The 22,631-nt window shown below is 32.3% G+C and overlaps 9 non-coding genes across 9 annotated transcripts; 5 read left to right on the plus strand and 4 right to left on the minus strand.

Moving 5' to 3' along the window:
- The first annotated feature begins 127 nt into the window (after positions 1–127).
- On the plus strand, positions 128–246 carry LOC128668293 (5S ribosomal RNA). Its single transcript, XR_008404054.1, has one exon. It is a non-coding gene; the product is annotated as a 5S ribosomal RNA (ribosomal RNA).
- A 959-nt stretch (positions 247–1,205) lies between these two features.
- Positions 1,206–1,324, plus strand: LOC128668294 (5S ribosomal RNA). Its single transcript, XR_008404055.1, has one exon. It is a non-coding gene; the product is annotated as a 5S ribosomal RNA (ribosomal RNA).
- Positions 1,325–2,468: 1,144 nt separating this feature from the next.
- LOC128668295 (5S ribosomal RNA) lies at positions 2,469–2,587 on the plus strand. Its single transcript, XR_008404056.1, has one exon. It is a non-coding gene; the product is annotated as a 5S ribosomal RNA (ribosomal RNA).
- Positions 2,588–5,614: 3,027 nt separating this feature from the next.
- Trnak-uuu (transfer RNA lysine (anticodon UUU)) lies at positions 5,615–5,687 on the minus strand. Its single transcript has one exon. It is a non-coding gene; the product is annotated as a tRNA-Lys (tRNA).
- A 6,696-nt stretch (positions 5,688–12,383) lies between these two features.
- Positions 12,384–12,456, plus strand: Trnak-uuu (transfer RNA lysine (anticodon UUU)). Its single transcript has one exon. It is a non-coding gene; the product is annotated as a tRNA-Lys (tRNA).
- A 3,027-nt stretch (positions 12,457–15,483) lies between these two features.
- LOC128668296 (5S ribosomal RNA) lies at positions 15,484–15,602 on the minus strand. The gene has a single exon (XR_008404057.1). It is a non-coding gene; the product is annotated as a 5S ribosomal RNA (ribosomal RNA).
- A 1,144-nt stretch (positions 15,603–16,746) lies between these two features.
- Positions 16,747–16,865, minus strand: LOC128668297 (5S ribosomal RNA). Its single transcript, XR_008404058.1, has one exon. It is a non-coding gene; the product is annotated as a 5S ribosomal RNA (ribosomal RNA).
- A 959-nt stretch (positions 16,866–17,824) lies between these two features.
- LOC128668298 (5S ribosomal RNA) lies at positions 17,825–17,943 on the minus strand. The gene has a single exon (XR_008404059.1). It is a non-coding gene; the product is annotated as a 5S ribosomal RNA (ribosomal RNA).
- A 1,486-nt stretch (positions 17,944–19,429) lies between these two features.
- On the plus strand, positions 19,430–19,502 carry Trnak-uuu (transfer RNA lysine (anticodon UUU)). Its single transcript has one exon. It is a non-coding gene; the product is annotated as a tRNA-Lys (tRNA).
- Positions 19,503–22,631: the final 3,129 nt, after the last annotated feature.

The raw sequence follows: 22,631 nt of genomic DNA on the forward strand, positions 1-22,631 counted from the left end.
CTTAATCAAATAACTGATATAGTTAATGATTTTTTATACGATGTTGAAGAAATATCGATAGTCAATGTATAATAAAACTGATCATAATAAAGAGTATCCAATTGCCGAACAATGTTGATCGTACTTTGTCAACGGCCATATCATGCTGAATTCACCAGTTCTCGTCTGATCACTGAAGTTAAGCAGCATTGAGCGTGGTTAGTACTTGGATGGGTGACCGCTTGGGAACACCACGTGCTGTTGGCATTTCTTTTTTTTATTCTTGCATTTGCTACACACTACAATTGTATTTTTTTTTATTTTTTGTTAATCAAAAATAGTTTTTTTTTTTTTTTTTTTTTCAGTATGCCATTTTCAATGAAATTACATATTATTATATACATCTCATTAGTACATAAGTTGATCAACTAAAACATGATTTCATTGAATATTCTACTGAATTTTAAGTAAAAAAAAAAAAATAAGCCTTATCACTTGACATTTGATGAGAGTTCGTATAAGATGAGATTTACTCATAAAAACAACTGTTGCTTGTGTACACTAATTTTTTGAATAGCTGATGATGAACAAAAAAAATTTACTTGATTTTATTTCTAATTGAGTTGAATGAATTCAAATGAAAATAATAATTAAAAAAAAATTAAATTATACAAATATGTACAAAAATTATAATATAAGAACTCGATACAGTGCTGATATCAGGTAATCTAATGCTAGTATGTTTTATTGGACTAGCAGTTTTTTTTTAAATTTACCTGATATTTTATATTTTTTCTATGATTATTCAAGTTCACTGCGCATATACTGCAAATGATAATTACAAATTTCATCGGAGCTGTTAATCGTTGTGTAACATTGATAAAATTAGATGTCTGCTATGAACCATCAGCCGTTGGGAATAACCATCAAAACGTGAATCTCTTTTGAACAAATAGCATACAAATATTTTCTTCTTTAACGACCGATACTTTGGTAGATTCCATACAATCCTCAATGGTATCGCGTATATGAAACTTTGCTACTGTAAGTAAAATTATGTATTGTATTAGTCTTAAACTTGATGAATACTTCGGCTTAACTCATTCAAATAACTAATACAATTTATGATTTTTTATACAATGTTGAAAAAATATCGATAATTAATGTATAATAAAACTGATCATAATAAAGAGTATTCAATTGCCGAATAATGTTGATCGTACTTTGTCAACGGCCATATCATGCTGAATTCACCAGTTCTCGTCTGATCACTGAAGTTAAGCAGCATTGAGCGTGGTTAGTACTTGGATGGGTGACCGCTTGGGAACACCACGTGCTGTTGGCATTTCTTTTTTTATTTCTGTATTTGCTCAATACAAACTTTTTTTTCTTTTTGTAAATTAAAAAATTAATTTAAAAAAAAATTTTTTTCGTACTTGTAACTTACAATTAAATCACATATTTTAGATTATAATTATGTAAATATGTTAATTATTCCCTTAGTTCAGGTATTTACCAGCGTTAATAAGACGCCACGTATGAAAGACCATATTGGAGTTTTATTTTCTTTTCCGAAGAAGGAGTAGCAGTATTAATAATATCTCCTTTAAAATATGAAATCATAAATTCTAAATACTGAAGTGATAATAAAGTATTAGAGAACATAGCAATTAAATTAAAACTAAGTCAAAAGAATAACTTAATGATTGTAGTAACATATGCGGCTCATGGAAACTATGATAAGTTTAGTGAGGAATTTGATAACTTATTCTTATCCTTAAACTTAGATAACATAAGTAATTATTATATTATCGCGAGCGATTGAAATGCTAAAAACCAAACATGGAGAAACGAAGTTGATAACACGCGAGGATATTTTTTTTTATAACTAGTTAAAAAACAATAAAACAACATTTAAAACGAAATCCTACAACTTTGATATACCATTGGATCTTCGAGGACAATCTTTCTTAAACCTCGTATTAACAGATTATAGATTAAAAATCAATATAAAAAAAAAATCGGTCTATTAGTTGACCCTGTCAGCCACCTTCAAAACTTCCCGCTATTTTCGAGCTCCTTGAGCTCGAGAAATTGCTGTGAATACATTTTCGAGCTCGAAAATACTTTTGTTTTCCGTTCTCTTCGAAAAAAAAAAAAAAAATTATTTCATTTTTCATCAAGCTAAATAAAATTAAATCATAATAAAATCAATACATAAAAAAAGCTATATAGTTATATGCAAATGATATGATATTCACATTCAGTACTCGTATCAGGTGATCTAGACCTGGTAAGTGTTTTGTTAGACCGGCGAATTTTCTTACATCGGTCGGGAAATAGCACCTGTTAATCAAATTATAAAATAATATAATATATAAACTGATGATATTATACAGCAGATAGTTAATATAAACTGATTATATCATCATAATAAAAATAATTGTAATTAAAAGTAGTCAAATTCCGAATTATGTTGAACGTACTTTGTCAACGGCCATATCATGCTGAATTCACCAGTTCTCGTCTGATCACTGAAGTTAAGCAGCATTGAGCGTGGTTAGTACTTGGATGGGTGACCGCTTGGGAACACCACGTGCTGTTGGCATTTCTTTTTTTTGTATTTTTGTGTTTGCTTAGTACAAACTTTTTTTTCTGTTTGTAAATTAAAAAAAAAAATTTTTTTTGCGTATCTGCAACTTATAATTAAATCACATATTATTGAATAAATTTCATAAATACATAAGACAGCCAACAAGCTATATTATTTTAAAGAAAATTCTTCTAAATTGCAGGTAAAAAAATAAGTCTTATGACTCGACATATGTTGAGAATTTGTATAATTTGAGATTTGCTTGAAAAAACAACTGTCACTTATATACATTTTATGAGTAGTAATTGATAAACAAAAAAATGTACTTAGTTGAATTTTTTATTGAGCGAAATGAAATCACATTAAAATAATAATTAAAAAAAAGCAATTTATATAAATATATACAGATAATACAAGAATTGTATTCTGTGCTCATATCATATTTCTGTTTAAAATCGTTATCTCAATTTTGAGTTTTGATGATTTTGAAATTGTGTAAAGTCCGGCTGGTTGACTGTTGCTGTTGCGTATGTTATAAGTGTGTTTAGATTTTTATTAATTCTTTCAATTTTAGATTTGTTCTTATGATTTTTTGCGCAGCAGCAGTTTTTTTATGTTAACCACAAATTTATAAAAAGGGCATCCTTTGTAGTAAACTGGGTAGTTTAGTGATTTACATTTTACACATTTAAGGTTGCCTTTATTGTCAGGTGTTGTAAATGAGCATTTGCTACATTAATGTGTGTCACTGAATTTAACATCTTTGTATGGAAGCCAGCAGTTGAAGCTAGAGTGTTCAAATCTCTGACAGTTTTGCAGTGAGTATAATTAGTGCTCTTTTTTTTATAGCCCGGAGTACACGGGTTGGTATTGGAGACCTTTGATTTTAGATAATTCGTTTCCCTCGCTGCCTGGTTTTATTTGTATAATAAAGTTATATCAAGTGGAGTAAGATTCATTGAAAAAGTTTCTATGTGCTTTTTTTTATTTCTAGATTCTCGAGATGTTTAAAGCCAAGTTCCGTTATTACAAATTTCTCAGTTGGGATATCTCCTCAATGTTCTTAAGAAGTACTTAGATGGCTTTTTTCTACCCGCCCTCTGTAGGAAGATCTATTAATATTTTCATGTTGGTGTTGGATGTGAAGAATGGTTGTGGCTTAGCTGTTGAGTTTGGAGGGTCTGTTGTGCCGTCTGCTGTTTGATCATGGTTCGCTGGTTGATTCTGATCACCGACGAAAGGTGACGTTGTTAAGTCTATATCCATATCACCTGTCTGCAGTATCGTTCTATCGTTTAGATTACTTAATGAATTTTCTGAGGAGAAATTTGTTACCTTATTCTAATTTATGCGAATTTTAGTTGGTTTTTTAGGTTCTTTCCTCTGCGTACTGTTATTGTGTGAGGTTTCTGGCTCATTACCAGTACAGTTACTGCTGTTTAAATGAGATTTAACTGTTGGCTGGTTGCAATTTATGCCTAATTGTTAGTGTTCACTTTTGGCTTATGAATTTTTATAGATGCTGTTCCATAGATGCGAGTTGCTGACTTTCGTGTTAGCTCTTGGTATTTTACTCATTGATAGTTTGTTATTTAGCTCGTTGTCAGGGCTTCTCATGTTTTCAAGCTCAAGTACCGCCATCTTGTTAGTAAAGAGAAGTAAAGCCTCGCCTTAAGATTGTGATTTCACTTCACTGAGCTTAATATAAATTTTGAAAAACAGAATAAAAAAAAAAATAAATAAAAACACTTTAGACTTTGTGTTGTATTATTTATTTTATTTAAAATTGCGATGACTATGGAGGAATTTTAGATGAATGTAAACGTCTGTTCACGGTGCTGACCAGTCTAGTCCTTAGATATTAAAATAGCTTAAATAATAAATTTATTTATTTAAAAGCATAATGCCTGAATAGCTCAAGTGCTAAACAGGAAGCAAAGTCAACAAAATTTCTTCCAAGTTTTTTAAATCTTAACTTAATGCCAAAGTGGCAAAAATGGGCGTGAGAAAGTTGGAAAGCAGGAAAGTGAAGCTGGGATTGGTGAATAAGGAGGCGTAAGGCCGGGTCTAGCTCAAGGCTCGATAGCTTCTACAATTGCAGAAGTTTGAACACTCAAATAACTAATAAATTGAATGCAAAATTTATAACTTAATCCTAAGCAGATGCTGCAACTGTTTATAATTCTTTAATGTAAATTTCAAGTTAAGTAAAGCACACTTGAAAAATATTCTAAAGCCCTAATTTGTATTAACGAAAAATATTCTAAGTATTTCCTTTAGTAAAAATATATATTTCCAAGATTTCAGAGAACCCATAATTAATCTTAACGTAAAGTAAATTCAAAAATAAGTAAAAGTAAGTATTTTACAGATAAAATGAAACAATAGTTTTTTTTTTGTAATATATAAATAGAAAAATAAAATAAAGAGATTTTTCGTACTAATAATAATCATAATAATAATAATAAATAGCATACGAACATTGTTTTTTCTATTGACTGCTAATTGGGTAGATTTCATACTATTCTCAATATAGTATCACTTATGCGAAACTTTGTTATTGCATTGTAAAATTGTGTATTGTATTATTCGTAAGCCAAATATCATACGAAAATAAGTCTGATTTTGGCCTGGATAATGACTAGTACGGACAAAAAAAGATTAAATTTCTATGTAAAATAAATGCGATTTATTAACTTACGGGTAATTTAGTCCTGGTATACACTTTGTTAGTCCAGCGATTTTTTTTTAATTTATCTGATAAGAATCAAAGCAATCTCTACATAACATTGCCTTCTAAGACACAAAAAGGGTACAAAACAGTATACTTTGTTAGTTGACGGGTTTTTTTTTTTACCACATTTGTGTCTGCTATCGTAAAATAATGTCGGTATATCACCTTGAATTACTTTAATATAATCAACAAAAATAAATGACAAATTTTTAAGTCTGTTTAGATTCAAAATTTAGTCCTTAACTGGTTTTATAAATAAATTGAAAATTAAATAAAAAATGAATAACCATAAAAAAAACAAAAATTATCGCTCGAACAGGGACTTGAACCCTGGACCCTCAGATTAAAAGTCTGATGCTCTACCGACTGAGCTATCCGAGCCTATACAAATCTAAATTGCAATTACTTCAATCCACCTCAAGTATGTGCCGTACTCGGAAGTATAGCCATAAAATCTTTTTTTTTCCACCCTGAGTCCCCCTTAATATTGTTTATATACTTGAGGTGGATTGAAGTAATTGCAATTTAGATTTGTATAAACTCTGATAGCTCAGTCGGTAGAGCATCAGACTAGATCGGTACATTATTGGAGTTCTGTACTATTCCTTTGGCGTCAAAATAAACAAACGCTTGTGGCGGTGTGCAGCCTGTCAAATTTCCTGCGATGATCTCTGCTTCTTTAAATGTTGCTAGGTTTTTGACCAATTGATTATTAATTTGCGGTAACTTAGCATAGTAGTCTCTGACTCATTGTAGGATGAAGTTATCTATGTGAGGGATGTTTGCCACCTCATAGAGCACTTCGTTACTGATGGACCTCTGGTAATTCGATTCTTTGGATCTGTAGAGGCCCGTACATGCTCTGAAGCATACTCTTTCGAAAGATCTCAGTTTCTCTATTACTGTGGCTCCGAGATTCCACCAAATGGGCGCGTCGTATGCTATGGTGGGTCGCACCAGTAGCTGGTAACAGATTACCTTTGCCTCTCTTGAAAGATGTTTGCAGTGGAAAATTCTGCCGTTTGCCTTAAAAGCCGCTCTGGCTTTGTCAAGTTGGATTTCTAAATGGCTATCGAGCTTCAAGAGGTGGTCAAGGTGCACCCCCAGGTATCTAACCGTTTGTTTTTTTGGGACGACTGCGGATTTATTATTGCCTGGAAGCGTAATACTAATATTGTACTCTTGGAGACCTTTTTTTTTTTGTTGTAGAAAGATGTTCATGCTTCCTTCTGAAGAGTATGGTTTCGCACTTGGAAGAGTTTTCTCTAAGGTTTTAGAGAGCAAAATGCTTAGTAATTTTGCCAGCGGAGTCATTAATTTTTTTTTTTTGTAGAATAGGTGCTGAAGGGCCCGACATGTATAGGATAGCGTCATCAGCAAACGCTATTGCTCTTAGTGCGTATGGAGTCATCTCCGAGGATTTATTTATATAACTCGCATTGATGATGTGTGTGGTTAAGATGACAAAGAGGATGGGAGAGTTTACCGTACCCTGTTGGAACCCTTCTTCTATTGTAAATTCTAGTGCAGATGTATGGCTGCCGTCCCAAGTTACAAATGTTTTGCTGGTAATTGAGTCCAGGATCACAAGAATCAAACATTGGGGGAAGACTAGGTTTATACATCTATATAGCAGACCGTTAGTCCAACCCGAGTCAAAAGCTTTTTCGAGGTCTATTAATAGAGCTGCAGTATGTTCGTTGTAACGAAGGTGATGGATGATATCAGAGATCAGCTTATGAATAGCGTGCGTTGTGGAGTGTTGAAATCTAAACCCAAATTGGTTGTCTGGGATCACCTTTTTCTGCTCACAGATTTTTACGATTTGCCTATTGATGAGTACTTCATAAACTTTGCTGATACTAGGAGTAAGGCTAATTGGGCGGTAGCTGACTGGTTCGCTAGGATTTTTACCCTTTTTGAAAATTGGAAGAACTTTGCGGCATTTCCAGATGGACGGGAAGTAGTATCTATTGAGTGCGTTGCTGAGAATGACTTCCATTTGGTGGATTTGTATCTGTATCTGTGGTGGTAGGCTAATAGGTACCATGGTTTGAGAGATTCTTCGTCCGTGGCTATTTCAATTATTATTGCATCATGGTCGCTGTCATGTTCAAGGGTATCGAGTTTACCATTGATGGTGTTAATGAGTGTTAGGCATGCATCCGTTATACAAATGTCAAGAAATGACCTACCCGGTTTAAAGGTAGGCCTGACTGGTGAGTATATTGAGGCTTTAAATTCCGTCGCCTTCTCAGTGGCCCAAGTTTTGAAGTTTTCCTCGTTGGTTGTCTACTGCATCGCCCCAGTCGCAGCTTTTAATATTTAGGTCACCGGCCAGCAGGAAGTATTTCTTATAATCTGGAGTTTTGATGTTTAATAACAGATTGTTGAGTTCATCTATAAATATGGAGCGGTTGTCGTTTGTCGCGTACGCACTTATGATTAGGAGATTGGCATTTTTAAGCGATAAGTTTACAATTGTTTATTCCAGTATTTTGTTGAATATCGAGCACGGGTGATAGACCGTTTGAAAGCTTAGGGATTTCTTTATTAGAATGGCTGTGCCACCACTTTGAATCGCATTAGGTCTATCTGTTCTTATGATACTGTAGTTTTTAAATTCGAGCGAGTGGTTGGGGTTTAGTTTTATTTCAGAAAGAAGCAGAATATCATAGCGGTTAGTGTCGAGAATTGATTGAATTTCGTATCTTTTTCTGTTGTTGATGATCGAGTTTACGTTGACTGCGAGCACTTTTAGGGATTCAAATGTGACCAGGTGGTCGTTATTTATATTGAAGTTGGTGTTATTGGGAGTATTTACTCCCAGCATGAATAGAGTTGATTTATATAGGCCAAGTTTTCAGCAACTTGTCTTGATATTTGACTTATTGTCCTTGGACTATCGTGAGAATTTCATTTTTGAAGTCGTTGAGCCAGCTTTGTAGTTGGTGGTTGTCGTTGATTGTCTGTGGAGCGTTGCTTATTTGGGGTCGACTGATGGGGTTGGTTATAGAGTGGGGGATATTGTTGGGGACGAAGCTCTGGTGTGCGGGCTGTAAATTAGGGTTTAGTGCGAATGAATTGGAAGCCTTTGATTGGAAGTTTTTGATGCCCTTTTTGTTGAAGGTTTGGAGTAGGTCATGTTCCTGTGGATGAGGGTTGCATTCTTGTAGTAGATGCATCCCTTGTAGCTAGCTGGGTGGCCGACGTGGTTACAGTTGGCACATTTAATATTCTCTTTAGGAGCGTTTAGCGCTAATGAGCACTGTTTCGGGTCATGATCGCCACTGCATTTAACACAGCGACGAGTACAGTTACAGATCTGACTGGTGTGTCTGAACCGTTGGCATTTAATACACGGGAACGGTCCCCTTTTGCGGAGGCGTTGCCAGTGCACCACTTGCGATAGCAAGCATATGCATCTAGTGATTTCCAACGTTTTGCTGTCACTGGTAACTTGAACCATAAAGAAGTATCTACTTTCGTCTTTTTTATCGTATTTAATTTTTACTACTTTGGTGATGGTGGCTTGCTGAAAGTTGAGGGCTTTCAGCGCCAGCTTCACGTCTTTTTCGTCATAGTCCCCGTAAACGCCTTTAAGAACTAAATTTTTTGGTCTCTGATGGCTTGGGGTAAATGTAGAAGATTGGCAGCCTTCGATGGTTTTGACCGCGGATTTGAGTATCTGGAATGAGACAATGTTACTTGCCTGGATTGTGATATTTTGAGCATCCACCTGTCTGAGAGTGAAGCTGTCGTTGATCACGGAGTGTGCTGCAGCTACTTCTACAAGTTTTTTTATTGTGGTACCTTGGACGTGAATCGGAGGTGGTCTGATTTTTTTTGTTGGTGATACCTTCCCAGCGTTTTCATACTGAGTTCCACTGCTTTGGGATGGGCTGGTAGATGTATGAGCTACGCGTTGAGAGTTTGACGGTGATTTACTTGTGTAGTCATATTGTGATTCCTCTGACAGTTCCATGTCATTAGGGTCGATGTCAAGAGTGTTGAATAAGTTAGGTGTGGGCTCAATTGGGCTACTTGCTGATAGTTCGGGCTGTTTCCCTGAATTTTTGGGGAGTAGCCAGCCATCATTATTTTTTTTTTGGTCTGCCGGTGATATATGCGGTCTAGATACCTTAAGGTTTGGTTGGAAAGATTGTTTGCCTGGAGTTTTGTTCCCCGAAATCTCTTTCATAGCCTTTTGAACCAATTTGTCCAAAAGGAATGAGTTGGACGCTGTTTTATTTCGAGGTAGCGCATTATTAGGTTTTTTGGATCTTTCTTGCATATCGTTCTTGTCAAGATCAATTTTGCGCTTCGTGCCTGATGACATGTTAAGGTTATAACCTCTTACTCCTTTTTATAGTAAAGGATATAGATATGTTTAGTTGAGGATGTGAAATAAAATAGGTATTCAAGGATAATGAAATTATTCTTATAATAACTGAGAGACTTGTTGCGAATTATGATTGTGAACGATGTAGTTATTTCTCTATGAAGTACAGGGCGCATGTATGCAGCACCGAGTTTATACAAATCTAAATTGCAATTACTTCAATACACCTCAAGTATATAAACAATATTAAGGGGGACTCAGGGTGGAAAAAAAAAGATTTTATGGCTATACTTCCGAGTACGGCACATACTTGAGGTGGATTGAAGTAATTGCAATTTAGATTTGTATAGGCTCGGATAGCTCAGTCGGTAGAGCATCAGCACAAAAATGTAGTTAAGTACTTAGGAGTACAAATTGATCAACTCCTTAGGCTAAGATACCACCCAGATTCACAGTTGAAGAAAGCTAAATCTGCTTTCAAAACGAATAGCAGAATATTCTACAATAAAAACCTAGGTAGAAAAACAAAGGTCATATGCTACTTACTACTTGTAAGACCACTTTTAACGTACGCAGCTCCAATTTGGTGGAATACTAGCGCAGCTGTGATGGAAAATTTTAGAGTGTTTGAGCGTAAATGCCTACGAGCATGTATTGGAGTCTATAGATCTGCTGAGTCCAACTTCCAGAAGCGTATCAGCAACGAGGTGTTATATGAGCTTGCTGAAATCCCGAGAATTGATAATTTTATCATTAAATTGATACGAGATTATTTCAGCAAAATAATTACAATTGACAATGCAGCTATTAAAGAACTTGCCGAGTTTTCTGAGAATGACCTCAAAAAAAGGAACGAATCTGGCCAACTTCCACCCCAAGCGTTTTTACCACTCGATCATAAAGGGCTTATCCAAGATGAACATAATGTCCCGATTATTTACCACTGGAGGCGCCACAAAGCCAACAAAAAAATACTTCTCACCCCTGAGAAAGTTAAAAACAACTGGTTCGATTTCACGTACTCCAGAGCTCTTCCTGAAAGAGACCATCTTGATGCACATCGGCTAGATGAGAGGTACTGGTGGCTAACCGAAGAATCGAGACATCGCAAAGAGTTACGAAGACGATTACAGAGAAGTCAGAGATAGTGTAATCCCTACTGTAAATAATGTATATACCTTTTAATTCTTACCTATTTATTTTTATTTTTATTATCCTAGTCTTAAGTTAGAGTAAACCTTATTAAACTTGAAACAAGTGGTTTTATAACGAAATATTTTCCACAACTGTTGACTTTGCAAAGGTTGCAATAAAAATCTAGTATGTTATTATAACTAAGTTAACCAGTTCCAAAATCTTAAAATAAACAGAATTAGTTACCCCATAAAAATTATTAACATCAGATACTCCAATCGAGGAGTCTTAATGTTAATATAAGTTTTTAACTTTGTTTCTATAAACAATTAAAAACAGATATATATATGACTAGTTTTTAAGTTAATATTTGCAGCCAATTAATGTAAAACATAAAATGTAATTTTTCAAAGCAAATAAAACTTCTTTAAAAAAAAAAAAAAAGTAGAGCATCAGACTTTTAATCTGAGGGTCCAGGGTTCAAGTCCCTGTTCGAGCGATAATTTTTGTTTTTTTTATGGTTATTCATTTTTTATTTAATTTTCAATTTATTTATAAAACCAGTTAAGGACTAAATTTTGAATCTAAACAGACTTAAAAATTTGTCATTTATTTTTGTTGATTATATTAAAGTAATTCAAGGTGATATACCGACATTATTTTACGATAGCAGACACAAATGTGGTAAAAAAAAAAACCCGTCAACTAACAAAGTATACTGTTTTGTACCCTTTTTGTGTCTTAGAAGGCAATGTTATGTAGAGATTGCTTTGATTCTTATCAGATAAATTAAAAAAAAATCGCTGGACTAACAAAGTTAGCTTCCAGGCAATAATAAATCCGCAGTCGTCCCAAAAAAACAAACGGTTAGATACCTGGGGGTGCACCTTGACCACCTCTTGAAGCTCGATAGCCATTTAGAAATCCAACTTGACAAAGCCAGAGCGGCTTTTAAGGCAAACGGCAGAATTTTCCACTGCAAACATCTTTCAAGAGAGGCAAAGGTAATCTGTTACCAGCTACTGGTGCGACCCACCATAGCATACGACGCGCCCATTTGGTGGAATCTCGGAGCCACAGTAATAGAGAAACTGAGATCTTTCGAAAGAGTATGCTTCAGAGCATGTACGGGCCTCTACAGATCCAAAGAATCGAATTACCAGAGGTCCATCAGTAACGAAGTGCTCTATGAGGTGGCAAACATCCCTCACATAGATAACTTCATCCTACAATGAGTCAGAGACTACTATGCTAAGTTACCGCAAATTAATAATCAATTGGTCAAAAACCTAGCAACATTTAAAGAAGCAGAGATCATCGCAGGAAATTTGACAGGCTGCACACCGCCACAAGCGTTTGTTTATTTTGACGCCAAAGGAATAGTACAGAACTCCAATAATGTACCGATCTAGTCTGATGCTCTACCGACTGAGCTATCAGAGTTTATACAAATCTAAATTGCAATTACTTCAATCCACCTCAAGTATATAAACAATATTAAGGGGGACTCAGGGTGGAAAAAAAAAGATTTTATGGCTATACTTCCGAGTACGGCACATACTTGAGGTGGATTGAAGTAATTGCAATTTAGATTTGTATAGGCTCGGATAGCTCAGTCGGTAGAGCATCAGACTTTTAATCTGAGGGTCCAGGGTTCAAGTCCCTGTTCGAGCGATAATTTTTGTTTTTTTTATGGTTATTCATTTTTTATTTAATTTTCAATTTATTTATAAAACCAGTTAAGGACTAAATTTTGAATCTAAACAGACTTAAAAATTTGTCATTTATTTTTGTTGATTATATTAAAGTAATTCAAGGTGATATACCGACATTATTTTACGATAGCAGACACAAATGTGGTAAAAAAAAAAACCCGTCAACTAACAAAGTATACTGTTTTGTACCCTTTTTGTGTCTTAGAAGGCAATGTTATGTAGAGATTGCTTTGATTCTTATCAGATAAATTAAAAAAAAATCGCTGGACTAACAAAGTGTATACCAGGACTAAATTACCCGTAAGTTAATAAATCGCATTTATTTTACATAGAAATTTAATCTTTTTTTGTCCGTACTAGTCATTATCCAGGCCAAAATCAGACTTATTTTCGTATGATATTTGGCTTACGAATAATACAATACACAATTTTACAATGCAATAACAAAGTTTCGCATAAGTGATACTATATTGAGAATAGTATGAAATCTACCCAATTAGCAGTCAATAGAAAAAACAATGTTCGTATGCTATTTATTATTATTATTATGATTATTATTAGTACGAAAAATCTCTTTATTTTATTTTTCTATTTATATATTACAAAAAAAAAACTATTGTTTCATTTTATCTGTAAAATACTTACTTTTACTTATTTTTGAATTTACTTCACGTTAAGATTAATTATGGGTTCTCTGAAATCTTGGAAATATATATTTTTACTAAAGGAAATACTTAGAATATTTTTCGTTAATACAAATTAGGGCTTTAGAATATTTTTCAAGTGTGCTTTACTTAACTTGAAATTTACATTAAAGAATTATAAACAGTTGCAGCATCTGCTTAGGATTAAGTTATAAATTTTGCATTCAATTTATTAGTTATTTGAGTGTTCAAACTTCTGCAATTGTAGAAGCTATCGAGCCTTGAGCTAGACCCGGCCTTACGCCTCCTTATTCACCAATCCCAGCTTCACTTTCCTGCTTTCCAACTTTCTCACGCCCATTTTTGCCACTTTGGCATTAAGTTAAGATTTAAAAAACTTGGAAGAAATTTTGTTGACTTTGCTTCCTGTTTAGCACTTGAGCTATTCAGGCATTATGCTTTTAAATAAATAAATTTATTATTTAAGCTATTTTAATATCTAAGGACTAGACTGGTCAGCACCGTGAACAGACGTTTACATTCATCTAAAATTCCTCCATAGTCATCGCAATTTTAAATAAAATAAATAATACAACACAAAGTCTAAAGTGTTTTTATTTATTTTTTTTTTTATTCTGTTTTTCAAAATTTATATTAAGCTCAGTGAAGTGAAATCACAATCTTAAGGCGAGGCTTTACTTCTCTTTACTAACAAGATGGCGGTACTTGAGCTTGAAAACATGAGAAGCCCTGACAACGAGCTAAATAACAAACTATCAATGAGTAAAATACCAAGAGCTAACACGAAAGTCAGCAACTCGCATCTATGGAACAGCATCTATAAAAATTCATAAGCCAAAAGTGAACACTAACAATTAGGCATAAATTGCAACCAGCCAACAGTTAAATCTCATTTAAACAGCAGTAACTGTACTGGTAATGAGCCAGAAACCTCACACAATAACAGTACGCAGAGGAAAGAACCTAAAAAACCAACTAAAATTCGCATAAATTAGAATAAGGTAACAAATTTCTCCTCAGAAAATTCATTAAGTAATCTAAACGATAGAACGATACTGCAGACAGGTGATATGGATATAGACTTAACAACGTCACCTTTCGTCGGTGATCAGAATCAACCAGCGAACCATGATCAAACAGCAGACGGCACAACAGACCCTCCAAACTCAACAGCTAAGCCACAACCATTCTTCACATCCAACACCAACATGAAAATATTAATAGATCTTCCTACAGAGGGCGGGTAGAAAAAACCCATCTAAGTACTTCTTAAGAACATTGAGGAGATATCCCAACTGAGAAATTTGTAATAACGGAACTTGGCTTTAAACATCTCGAGAATCTAGAAATAAAAAAAAGCACATAGAAACTTTTTCAATGAATCTTACTCCACTTGATATAACTTTATTATACAAATAAAACCAGGCAGCGAGGGAAACGAATTATCTAAAATCAAAGGTCTCCAATACCAACCCGTGTACTCCGGGCTATAAAAAAAAGAGCACTAATTATACTCACTGCAAAACTGTCAGAGATTTGAACACTCTAGCTTCAACTGCTGGCTTCCATACAAAGATGTTAAATTCAGTGACACACATTAATGTAGCAAATGCTCATTTACAACACCTGACAATAAAGGCAACCTTAAATGTGTAAAATGTAAATCACTAAACTACCCAGTTTACTACAAAGGATGCCCTTTTTATAAATTTGTGGTTAACATAAAAAAACTGCTGCTGCGCAAAAAATCATAAGAACAAATCTAAAATTGAAAGAATTAATAAAAATCTAAACACACTTATAACATACGCAACAGCAACAGTCAACCAGCCGGACTTTACACAATTTCAAAATCATCAAAACTCAAAATTGAGATAACGATTTTAAACAGAAATATGATATGAGCACAGAATACAATTCTTGTATTATCTGTATATATTTATATAAATTGCTTTTTTTTAATTATTATTTTAATGTGATTTCATTTCGCTCAATAAAAAATTCAACTAAGTACATTTTTTTGTTTATCAATTACTACTCATAAAATGTATATAAGTGACAGTTGTTTTTTCAAGCAAATCTCAAATTATACAAATTCTCAACATATGTCGAGTCATAAGACTTATTTTTTTACCTGCAATTTAGAAGAATTTTCTTTAAAATAATATAGCTTGTTGGCTGTCTTATGTATTTATGAAATTTATTCAATAATATGTGATTTAATTATAAGTTGCAGATACGCAAAAAAAATTTTTTTTTTTAATTTACAAACAGAAAAAAAAGTTTGTACTAAGCAAACACAAAAATACAAAAAAAAGAAATGCCAACAGCACGTGGTGTTCCCAAGCGGTCACCCATCCAAGTACTAACCACGCTCAATGCTGCTTAACTTCAGTGATCAGACGAGAACTGGTGAATTCAGCATGATATGGCCGTTGACAAAGTACGTTCAACATAATTCGGAATTTGACTACTTTTAATTACAATTATTTTTATTATGATGATATAATCAGTTTATATTAACTATCTGCTGTATAATATCATCAGTTTATATATTATATTATTTTATAATTTGATTAACAGGTGCTATTTCCCGACCGATGTAAGAAAATTCGCCGGTCTAACAAAACACTTACCAGGTCTAGATCACCTGATACGAGTACTGAATGTGAATATCATATCATTTGCATATAACTATATAGCTTTTTTTATGTATTGATTTTATTATGATTTAATTTTATTTAGCTTGATGAAAAATGAAATAATTTTTTTTTTTTTTTTCGAAGAGAACGGAAAACAAAAGTATTTTCGAGCTCGAAAATGTATTCACAGCAATTTCTCGAGCTCAAGGAGCTCGAAAATAGCGGGAAGTTTTGAAGGTGGCTGACAGGGTCAACTAATAGACCGATTTTTTTTTTATATTGATTTTTAATCTATAATCTGTTAATACGAGGTTTAAGAAAGATTGTCCTCGAAGATCCAATGGTATATCAAAGTTGTAGGATTTCGTTTTAAATGTTGTTTTATTGTTTTTTAACTAGTTATAAAAAAAAATATCCTCGCGTGTTATCAACTTCGTTTCTCCATGTTTGGTTTTTAGCATTTCAATCGCTCGCGATAATATAATAATTACTTATGTTATCTAAGTTTAAGGATAAGAATAAGTTATCAAATTCCTCACTAAACTTATCATAGTTTCCATGAGCCGCATATGTTACTACAATCATTAAGTTATTCTTTTGACTTAGTTTTAATTTAATTGCTATGTTCTCTAATACTTTATTATCACTTCAGTATTTAGAATTTATGATTTCATATTTTAAAGGAGATATTATTAATACTGCTACTCCTTCTTCGGAAAAGAAAATAAAACTCCAATATGGTCTTTCATACGTGGCGTCTTATTAACGCTGGTAAATACCTGAACTAAGGGAATAATTAACATATTTACATAATTATAATCTAAAATATGTGATTTAATTGTAAGTTACAAGTACGAAAAAAATTTTTTTTTAAATTAATTTTTTAATTTACAAAAAGAAAAAAAAGTTTGTATTGAGCAAATACAGAAATAAAAAAAGAAATGCCAACAGCACGTGGTGTTCCCAAGCGGTCACCCATCCAAGTACTAACCACGCTCAATGCTGCTTAACTTCAGTGATCAGACGAGAACTGGTGAATTCAGCATGATATGGCCGTTGACAAAGTACGATCAACATTATTCGGCAATTGAATACTCTTTATTATGATCAGTTTTATTATACATTAATTATCGATATTTTTTCAACATTGTATAAAAAATCATAAATTGTATTAGTTATTTGAATGAGTTAAGCCGAAGTATTCATCAAGTTTAAGACTAATACAATACATAATTTTACTTACAGTAGCAAAGTTTCATATACGCGATACCATTGAGGATTGTATGGAATCTACCAAAGTATCGGTCGTTAAAGAAGAAAATATTTGTATGCTATTTGTTCAAAAGAGATTCACGTTTTGATGGTTATTCCCAACGGCTGATGGTTCATAGCAGACATCTAATTTTATCAATGTTACACAACGATTAACAGCTCCGATGAAATTTGTAATTATCATTTGCAGTATATGCGCAGTGAACTTGAATAATCATAGAAAAAATATAAAATATCAGGTAAATTTAAAAAAAAACTGCTAGTCCAATAAAACATACTAGCATTAGATTACCTGATATCAGCACTGTATCGAGTTCTTATATTATAATTTTTGTACATATTTGTATAATTTAATTTTTTTTTAATTATTATTTTCATTTGAATTCATTCAACTCAATTAGAAATAAAATCAAGTAAATTTTTTTTGTTCATCATCAGCTATTCAAAAAATTAGTGTACACAAGCAACAGTTGTTTTTATGAGTAAATCTCATCTTATACGAACTCTCATCAAATGTCAAGTGATAAGGCTTATTTTTTTTTTTTTACTTAAAATTCAGTAGAATATTCAATGAAATCATGTTTTAGTTGATCAACTTATGTACTAATGAGATGTATATAATAATATGTAATTTCATTGAAAATGGCATACTGAAAAAAAAAAAAAAAAAAAAACTATTTTTGATTAACAAAAAATAAAAAAAAATACAATTGTAGTGTGTAGCAAATGCAAGAATAAAAAAAAGAAATGCCAACAGCACGTGGTGTTCCCAAGCGGTCACCCATCCAAGTACTAACCACGCTCAATGCTGCTTAACTTCAGTGATCAGACGAGAACTGGTGAATTCAGCATGATATGGCCGTTGACAAAGTACGATCAACATTGTTCGGCAATTGGATACTCTTTATTATGATCAGTTTTATTATACATTGACTATCGATATTTCTTCAACATCGTATAAAAAATCATTAACTATATCAGTTATTTGATTAAGTTAAACTTGAGGTTTCATTTGACTTAAGAACAACACAATACATGATTTTAAAATGCATCAGCAATGTTTCATATACACGATATCATTGAGGATCGTATGAAATCTATTAAAGTAATGGTTGATAAAAAAGAAAATATTTGTATGCTTTGTGTTAAAAACAGATTCACCTTTTCATAGCAATTCACGGCTGTCAGTTCATTACAGACATTAAATTTTTTTCAGAGTCAATAGTAGCCGAAATGCTGTGTGTAGACCCATTTTTTATATTAAATTACATTATGGAATAATTTAGATAGAGAATGGAAAGTCAAGACTTTTTTTATTGGAAACTTTTTCCGCTTAAAACATCTTTTTCGATTTATCCACGAAGAATAACATAGAATATTAATTTTAAACTTCCCGACGCTGATAAATTTCGAAAATATCAACCGATTTCGAGGTTTAATATGACAATCGGCACGTATTATTGAATACTAGAGAAGCTTAAAATTTGAAATCGAACAGTTCAGCTGTTTTGAATATATTTAGAAAAAACCGTTTTTTAGCATTTATTTCTTCTATGATTTCTCTTGAAGGAATGAACCGATTAAGATGGCTGGGGCGGCAATTAACGCATTTTTTTTAAGTTCTAGAGCTGATAAGATTTCGAAATTAATCGATTGGGTCATCCCTGAGAAATTTAAAAAAAAAAAAGTTTTTTTTTTCGTACTTTTTTTTTTACATGTTAGAGTCTAATTGATTAATCAATCTGAAATTTTCAGAAAAGTTGACGGCCAACAAGTTATTTCGATTGCCGCAAAAACCATTCTGATCATTTAACTAATTAAAAAAGTTATAGCAAGCATACACACACACACAGACACACACACACACACATTCAAACATCATTCGGAAAATGGTCAGAATAGTTTCCTAGGACCTTAAATCGTCAGTATTTGCTGAAAACTTTATTTTCGAAAATCGAGGTAAAAAAAAAACATTCCGAATTTTTAAAAATTTCCAATTTTCTTAGCGGGAAATAAACCTGTAAATTTGATTATTTCTGATTTCAAGAACGGTCTTCTTCTTCCTGGACCGAATCTTTATTTTCCGAGCAAGAGCCACAGTATGCTGTCCACGGGAAATCCAGTCTACAAGCTATGAAAATTAACTTGTAAAGTGACCTGTAGACTTTTAATGGTTGACCAAATTATCAATTTTTGATGCGAGTATAATCCAGATTCTGCGTTTGATGATCGAAGTTAATAAAATAAATAAAAAACCATGCAATTGGTAATTTATTTCAAAATATACTTTATTTATTTATATTGTTCATGTACTTGTGGTTGACTTGAGTAATTGAGATTTCGATTTTTAGAGGCTTGGATAGCTCAGTCGGTAGAGCATCAGACTTTTAATCTGAGGGTCCAGGGTTCAAGTCCCTGTTCGAGCGATAATTTTTGTTTTGTTAATTGTTATCTATTTTTTGTTTCAAATTTTCAAGCTATTTATATGAGCAATATATGACTAAATTTTAAAGCTAAACACATTAAAAAAAAAATGTGGGCGTCGGTTGACCCTGCGGGCCAGCCCCAAAACTTCCCGCTGTTTTCGACCTCAAAGAGCTCGAAAACATTAGTGTAGATATATTTTCGAGCTCTTCGAGCTCGAAAATGCTATCACGTGCAACTGTTTTTTTACGATCTTTTCAAGCTCTAACAAGTTACCTGTTATGCTGAAGTTTGAAAATTTAAGAATGGAAAATCATCAATGAAGCGGTTTTTGAAATTTAGTTCCTGATTATGTTCAGTAAAATAAGTGTATTGAGGCAGAAATCAAAGTCAGGGATCGAAATCAAGATTTATATAAGTTCTGACTCATGTAAGAAACAATAAAATATGAAATATCCGATAAAAATATTAAAAACTACGACTTATCGATTTTTTTGTTGATAATATGATTTAAACTAAAAACCAAGTTCGATGACATTATATGATCAAAAGAAACCATAAAAAAGATGAGTTGGTATGATATCAGGCACATTTTAGTACGTTATATTATGATTTATCCGGAAAAAATAACATAAAATGTTATTTTTTTAACTTTTCAACGCCGATATCTTTTGAAATAATCAATCGATTTTGATAGTTGACGAGGCAATCGGCGCGTTTTATTGAATTCTAGAGCTGATTAAAATTTGAAATCGATCGCGTCAGTCGTTTCGAAAATATTTAGAAAAAACCGTTTTTCACCATTTCTTTCTCCCGCGATAACTCTCGAATGAATTATCCGATTTTGATGTTTAAGGTGGCAATCGACGCGTTTTATTGAGTACTAGAGCTAATTAGATTTTGAAGTCGATCGTATAAGTCGTTTTTGAGAAATCGATAAAAAACTAAAAAAAAAATTTTTTTTTTTTTCGTAATTCGCAAATATTTTCGAGTCTATTCGATCAAATAATCTGAAATTTTCAGGAAAGTTAATGGCCAACAAGCTCTTTCGATTGCCACCTCAACCATCCAAATCGATTCATTAGTTCAAAAGTTACGAAGAGTTTAGATACACAAACACAAACACAAACACACACACACACACACACACACACACACACACACACACACACACACACACACACACACACACACACGCACACATACATACATACATACACACACTCGGAAATCATTCTGAAAATAGTCAGAATAGCTTCCTAGGACCTCAAAACGTCGACATCTGATGAAAACTCGATTTTCGAAAATCGGGGTGAAAACAATAACTTCCCGAAATTTTTGAAAATCGTCGATTTTCTAAGCGGGAAGTTGAAAATAATTGAAAGCAGCTACCAATTATTTTTCGGTAGATGCTCGAGCGTAATAAATTCTATATTCTGCATTGTAATGTATGTCGTTACTTCATGGCGAGTAAGATGTCATACGATTTAATTCATAGAAATTTACATGAGTATTCCCAGAATGCCCGAAGTTATTGGGATCAAGCATCCGATTATTAATCTTAAAATGATTAAAAGATTCAAACAAATGATTAACAAAAACTACATACTTTTGTTTTGTCGAATTAAAAAATATTCTGATTAATTTTATGATAGGAAAATAAACATCAATATAAAAAAAATTCTATAAAGTCATAATTTATGAACGAAAAAATTGAGCAATACAAATTTTACATTTTAAATTGTAAAGACTCGTGATTGCCAAAGTACCGAATGGACTTAATGTATATACTTTTAAAATTACAGTGTGAGATGTAATAATTGCTTTTTATCCATTATAATTTATATAATTGATTGTTAACACTTACAATTTTACTCTATAAGCTGATAAATTATATAATTCGACATTTTAATTGCTACATTTCTGGCAAATGATAATTTTTACAATTTTTAAGAGGAATAAATAATTTTTAAAGCAAGAAAATTTCATTTATCAAAGAACAATAATACATTTACATTTTGTTGTGTTTGATTTATATTTAAAAAATGTAAAACATACTGTTTAAATTGCAAACATTTTTTTATTGTATATGAAGTAAAAATTCGAGTGCTCATTTTAATTTATATAGTTTTAAGATCGAAGTCGTGTTTTTTAGATTTTTTACTGTAATTATTCCTGTTTTCTTTTTTCCGTGAACAGGTATATTTATTATTTCAATAATTTTAATTTTTGGTTGCAAATAAATATGAATTATAATTAAATGGACATCTTTACCTAACGTGTTTTAATGTCAATTGGCTTTAACTTTTATACAATTGACTTTAACGTTTATAATTTTAGACCAACTAATAGCCGAGTAACTCGTAGCCGAGTATTATCAATGACATCATTCCAAAGGTCGGAGTAAAAATTAAATTAATAAAAAAATATCGGAAGAGCAAGTAAATGGTTTTTAAAAATAATATTAATTGATGGTCAATTTTTATATTAATTAAAAAGGATAAGCATGGGTATTACCGCGGCTTAATATGTACGTCTAACTTTAAAAGCATATTTTAAAGGTTCACTATCGGATATCTGGTTAATTTAATTTTTTTAATCGATAACTAACTTTTGCTATTTAACGCTAATCGGTCGTTATTTATTTATTTGTTTTCTATAAATTTATCAAACACAATTTATAAGATCAAGGAATGAATTTTAAAACTGGACAGATATTTGCCATTTATTCTCGTTTATTAAATTTAAGTAATCAATGATAGCATGCTAAAATTATTTCACAATAGCAGACTCAGATACGACAGCAAAAATCCAATCAACTTACAGAGTATACTGTTTTGCGCCCTTTTTGTGCATTACAAAATAATATTAAACAGAGATTGCATGGATTATTATCAGGTAAGTTTCAAGAAAAAAAAATCGCTGGACTAATAAAATATAAACTAGCATTAGATTACCTGATATCAGTACTGTATCGAATTTTAATATTATAATTCTTCTACATACTTGTATAATTTCATTTTTCTTTTTTTTTTAATTGATATTTTCGTTCGATTTGATTTCACTCAATTAGAAACAAAATCAAGTTAAATTTTTTTGTTTATCAATAACTATTCAATAAATTAATGTAC

The sequence above is a fragment of the Microplitis demolitor genome, chromosome 7 (genome assembly GCF_026212275.2).
Source record: "Microplitis demolitor isolate Queensland-Clemson2020A chromosome 7, iyMicDemo2.1a, whole genome shotgun sequence".
NCBI lineage: Eukaryota > Metazoa > Arthropoda > Insecta > Hymenoptera > Braconidae > Microplitis > Microplitis demolitor.